The sequence below is a fragment of the Phycodurus eques genome, chromosome 12, assembly GCF_024500275.1.
Source record: "Phycodurus eques isolate BA_2022a chromosome 12, UOR_Pequ_1.1, whole genome shotgun sequence".
Lineage (NCBI taxonomy): Eukaryota > Metazoa > Chordata > Actinopteri > Syngnathiformes > Syngnathidae > Phycodurus > Phycodurus eques.
The window spans coordinates 22,341,454-22,347,556 of NC_084536.1; positions in this window are offsets into that span (position 1 = coordinate 22,341,454).

Genomic DNA, 6,103 nt, shown 5'->3' on the forward strand with positions numbered 1-6,103 from the left:
GAGGCGGAACTTTCCCTCCCCACCCCCCAAAGATCTGCAGATAAACAAAGCTCATCCATCATTTCATCCCAGTTATTTCCCCTGACAAAGTGCCATGACAATATTGCAATAGCTGGCACCAGCATTCCCAATGTTCCCTTTGTGCGTGTGTATTGACTAGTTGTCCATATACAGAAGTGTAATGCAATCCAAGTACCACCATCATGACCAATTTGAAAATAAAGTAGCATGGTAAACATGGTAAACATGGTAGCATGGTAAACACACGTCTGAGGTTTTAGTCTTAAAAAGTATACTTCACTGAATATTATCCTAAGCCATTGTAACATTACGTACAGTTGGTATATTAACACTGTGCGTAAATATAGGGAGAACAAAATATTCAATAATGATTCAATTAAAATGTATTGCACATAAAATTGTATTAAAAATATTACGTCCATAAATATTTAAAAACAAACCGTTTTAAACGATTAAATGTAAACGTATTGAACTTAAGAGATAAATAAAGCTGAACTGGACTTCAGCAGTGATTCTTCTTCTCTTTGTGGCTTTTTGCAAAGAATGTGAGAAAATACATGGACGTCAAAATACAGTACGCCTCGTCACTTGTTATAAAAAGTTAAGGATGAGAATCAGAAGTTCCAAATCTGAGACCTTGGTACTCAGTTGGACAAGGCAAGGGTTGAGCGCTCTGTGTGGGTCAGGAAATGACATCCTGCCCCAAGTGGAGGAGTACAAGTACAGTATCTCAGGGTTTTGTTCATGAGGGAGGAAAGAATGGAGCGGGAGACCGACAGGTGGATCGGTGCAGCACCTGCACTGTGGTCTGCCGTGGTTAAGATGGAGCTGGGCCGAAAGGTAAAGCTCTGGAGTTACCGGTCGATCTACGTTCCTACCCTCACCTATGGTCACAAGCTGCGGGTCGTGACCGAAAGAACAAGATCGCGAGTACAAGCGGCCGAAATGAGTTCCCTTCGAAGTTGTGTCTGGGCTCTCTCTCTTCGAGAGGGTGAGAAATTTGGTCATCTGCCAGGGGACCCAGAGTCGAGCTGCTGCTCCTCCGCATCGAGAGGTGCCAGATCCCCCTTAGACGCCTCCCTGGTGAGGTGTTCCGGGCACGTCCTACCAGGAGGTGACTCCGGACAACCCAGGACATTCTGGACTGACTACGTCTCTTGGCTGGCCTGGGAACGCCTGGGGATCCCCCTGGAGGCGCTGGATGAAGTGGCCGGGGAAAGGGAAGTCTGGGCTTCTGTGCTCAAGCTGCTGCCCGGATAAGTGGAACACGGATGGACGGATGGATGGATGGACATTAAAACCACCATTACATTACTTAAAGTATTTCTATTTAACCAGTACAATCACTTTGAGTCAAGAGTTTAACAATTCAGGTTCAGATTGTAATATTTCTGCTGATTTCATTTGGAAGTAGATTTTTCATGAAATTAACCCAGTGGTACTGTAAGTGTTCTACTTCATCGGCAGTATGTGGATTTCTCTGTTGGACTTTCTCCTAATTAGGCCTCGACTTGCTATTAGCCACTCAGCATGACAGGAATGTTAGACAGACTTCCACTGGTATACATTCCCACTCCTCTTTGGCTGCACTTGATTTTTTTTTTTCTCTCCCCAACACTCCCGCCGGTTTGCAGGGCACTCCAGATTCCTGGCATGCGGTGCCCAGGGAACGCAGTCTTCCTGTGGGAGCCCCGGGGAAAGGACCCGTGCGATAACGTGACATGTGAACCGGCGCTGTATGGCCACGATAAGGGTCCATCAGATATGCGGGTCCACCAAACAGACAGGGGAAGTGGTGATAAGAGGTCGGCTTTGTGTTTGATCCACTTATTTGGCGGTGGCCATGTTGAGGACTCGCAGCAGATCCTCACCGCACTTCCCACTGTGTCACTTATCAAGTCGGATAAGTGCAGCTTTGACTGCTACTATTAGGAACGCAAAGAAAAAAAAAGGACATTTCTAAAACAAAGATTCCATTGTATGACCACAATAATGCAATGAGATTTTCTGCTTTTAAAAACAATTTGACAACAGTATGATAAAGGATAATGGAGCATTATTTTTGGCAGCCTGCTTTGAATTGTTCCACATGAGCTTATTTATATCTGTGTAGGAGGTTACATTTCCTTTTTTTTTTTTTTTTTTTTTTTTTTTTTACATGACAACAACAAATGCCAAATATTATGTAGTGGAAGTAAAGGTAGTGACTATGTTTTTATAGCTGGCCATATTAAGGTTGTTTTGTCTGATTGTGTGTGACATGCTGTTGACCTTGTGTTCATTTTATGTTAGTCATCGCACCATGAGAAGTTTCTTTTAAAAATGATTTAAAAGGGGTATGACCAGTAGATGGCGCTAATAGACTATCCTGAAAGTCAACACAACCTTGCACATTCTCAGGGCATTGAATCGATTGTAACTGTAAGCGTTGTGGTTGTCTTAGAAAACGTTTCCCCTCTCATTGAAGCAGGCTTCATCAGTTCATGCAACAAGGCTTAGTTAGGATTCACTAGCCTGAGTTGGTGTGGAAAAACTCAACTGTTTATGCTTCAAGTTGGAGGCATAATTCAATACAAATGTGAACATAGCTTTAGTGGGAAAGCCTTGACCACTATTACTATTACTACCACCTACACGTATATATATCTATTTTTCTTCTTTTGAGATTTTGTCAATTATGGCCCCTTTAAACAGGAAATGAATAAGCGACAGGCATTTATGTCAAATAATGAAGCCGAGTGACTCATTTCCTCCGGCTGCATTCTGTGGATACAACCCTTCACACATTTTCATGTTCTTTTTGTGCTTTACAAAATGAGCGTATGTGGAATTGAGAAAATGTGGAGCACAGATGATGTGTCATTTTTTGGGAATATAAAAATTTGAAATGCATGGTCGTAGATGACCTCAATGTATCCCGTCTTATATTTTGTGGATACATGCATTCGAATCGTTGATGGAAATAAAGCAGTACTGTGTAAATAGGTGATTTAGACTTTCAGCAATTACTGCAAACTCTAAATTTGAATTCATTTGAAGACAAATAATTTCCCACCAGAAAATTTGAGCCACTGCCACACATTTTAAAAAGACGCTAGAAACAAAGGGCAATTCTAGACTAATTTACTTCTTCTCGCACTTGCATTAGAAGTAACAATATTTTTCAATTCTTTATTTTTCTTCTATCTATCTATCTATCTATCTATCTATCTATCTATCTATCTATCTATCTATCTATCTATCTATCTATCTATCTATCTATCTATCTATCTATCTATCTATCTATCTATATATATATATATATGTACTTTTTATTTATTATTATATATTTTTAAAGGAGATGTATAATGTGCATGTTCAACATGACTCACCTTTGCATAGTGTCATCCTAAATTAACAAGTGAACTACGTAATACACTTGTATGACAGTTTAGAATGGTGAAATGTTACTTCAAACATTATAAGAACAATTAATCAAGGTTGTATGATGGCAAGAGTTGGACTGGTTGCCATATATCCCAACAACCATTTCTGCTCACAATTACAGCTATGGATATTTGCTTTGGAATGTAGGAGGAACCTGGAGTAACCATGAAAAAAAAAAAAAAAAAAAAAGAAAAAGTTGCCTTTTGGGTAGCAGAACGCATGCAGTGTTATCTACAGACCACATGTGTGTGCTCAGGAGCTAAACTAAGCACAGACATGATGCAAGCAGCCAACCATGTCATCATAGTGCTGTGAACCATCACTAACAAGCATTACGGATGCAAAATAATCTCACAAAGCACCAGAGAGAGAATGTAAGCAAATGACTGGTGGAATGTTGCATTCGCCTCTTTTGGGATCTATTTTTGACCTTTTCAAGAATATCTGCACAACTCAGTGAGTCATCACTGGCATTGACACCACATTTCAAGCAGATGGTAACATTTGGGATTCAGAAGGAAGCGTGGTGTCTTTGAGCAGAGCCAATTGAATGCAATGCATTGTCCTAAACAGTTGAGTTCAGCTATTTCACATCATTTCTTTTCCTGCCGTCTCTTGTATTTGCTATCACATCATATGTCCAGTAATGTGGGTGAGTAATGGGGGGAGGAAAATGCAATATGGTTGCCCGACAAACACTTGATTAAACCAGTTTTGCAGCAGCAGTGTACGCATCAGCGCAGCGCCACGCCATCTTGCGTTTCCACTCAGCTCGGCGCCTCAAACAAGACCGTCCGCAAAGTATCGATTTCTCATTTTTCTCCATATCACCTTGCAGTTGATAGAATTTACTCCAGGCTAGAAATGTTTCAAGGAGGCCTCTACCTCTCCCTTTCCGATCAAGAACACATGGAGAACGGTTGCCTTCTTGTGCAATAGCGGCAGTTCTTAGTATCTGCATGAATGACCGAGAAGACATGGATGATAATGGAGATGCAAATGACAAAAGTGGCATGCCAGACAACAAGCAGGAGACGGTGAGGTATGTTGGATGAGTCATATTTGTTTCAGAACCTTAACCCATAAAAAACTCAATGGTAAATTTAAAAAAAAATTATAATTTTGTATCGTTGTTTTGTCTTAAAGACATCAACATGGAATGGGGTAATGGAATCGACCCAGTAATTTAGTATTCAGTAATAAGTATCATTGCCTTAACACATTAGAAGCTCAACTGCAAAAGCATGAGTCAACGCTGCCTGTTTGAGCTGGCATAGTCAGCAATGCCCTGTACACTTAATTAAGGTTTTATGAAGATAACAGAATAAAAGAATAGTTACCGCTTTTTTTTTATTCTCTCCTCGCTCTCCTGTCTTAATGACACCGACAAGGAATGTGGAGTTGAAGTCAAGACTGTCATTTTTCAAGAGGAAGTATAGGAACCTTAACACTGAAGAAGCCGAAATGTGAAAAACACGAGTCAAGGCTTTTTTCCATGCCGCTATTCTGTGTAAACGGCATTCACATGGAACGAGGGCTACGTACCTGCCACGCTATTTTTTTTAGCCTCCAGAGGTAGAGTATAAAACCTTTCATACATAAGAAGCCCAACTGTGAAAAAACAAACAAACAAAAACATTAGCTCCTTTCACACAGCCTGGAAAAGACTGCATTATTCTAAATATTTACATGTTGCGTTTGGTTGCTATTTCCACCTTTGGTGGTAGTATCAGAGTGTGTTGTAAGGGTATTCTGCAATACCAGTCACTTCTCTAACACGCCCTGTGCAGTTAATAAAGGTTTCAGAAAGTGAACATTTTCCAACTTTTTTCCCCTTTTTTCCCCTAACTTAACGACAGTCCGAACGACAGAAACATGGAATTTGGTGATAAAATCCATCCATCCATTTTCCTCTGCTTATCCGAGATCGGGTCACAGGGGCAGAAGCTTAAGCAGGGAAGTCCAGACTTGCTTCTCCCCAGCCACTTCGTCCAGCTCTTCTGGGGGGATCCCGAGGCGTTCCCAGGACATCGTCCCCGGTGCTCCTCTCGGTTGGACGTGCCCGGAACACCTCATCACGGAGGCATCCGGTGCAGACGCTGCACCGATCCACCTGTCGATCTCCCACTCCATTCTTCCCTCACTCGTGAACAAGACCCGGAGATACTTGAAGTCCTCCACTTGGGGCAGGGTCTCCTCCCACTCCAACCTTTTGCGACTATGGTCTCAGATTTGGAGGTGCTAATTTTCATATCAGCTGCTTCACAGTCTGATACGCACTGTTCCAGCAAGAGTTGGAGATCACCCACATCATCTGCAAAAAGCAGAGACGTGATACTGATATCACCAAACTGGACCCACTCAACTTCCTGGCTGCGCCTTAAAAAAATTCTGTCCATAAAGGTAATGAACAGAATCAGTGACAAAGGGCGCAGTCCAACTCTCACTGGTAACGAATCCGACTTACTGCCGGCAATGTGGACCAAACTCTGACACCAGTCGTACAGGGACCGAACAGCCCGTACCAGGGGGTCCGGTACCCCATACTCCCGAAGCACCCCCCACAGGACCACCCGAGGGACACTGTCGAACGCCTTCTCCAAGTCCACAAAACACATATAGAATGGTTGGGCGAACTCCTATGCACCCTCGAGGA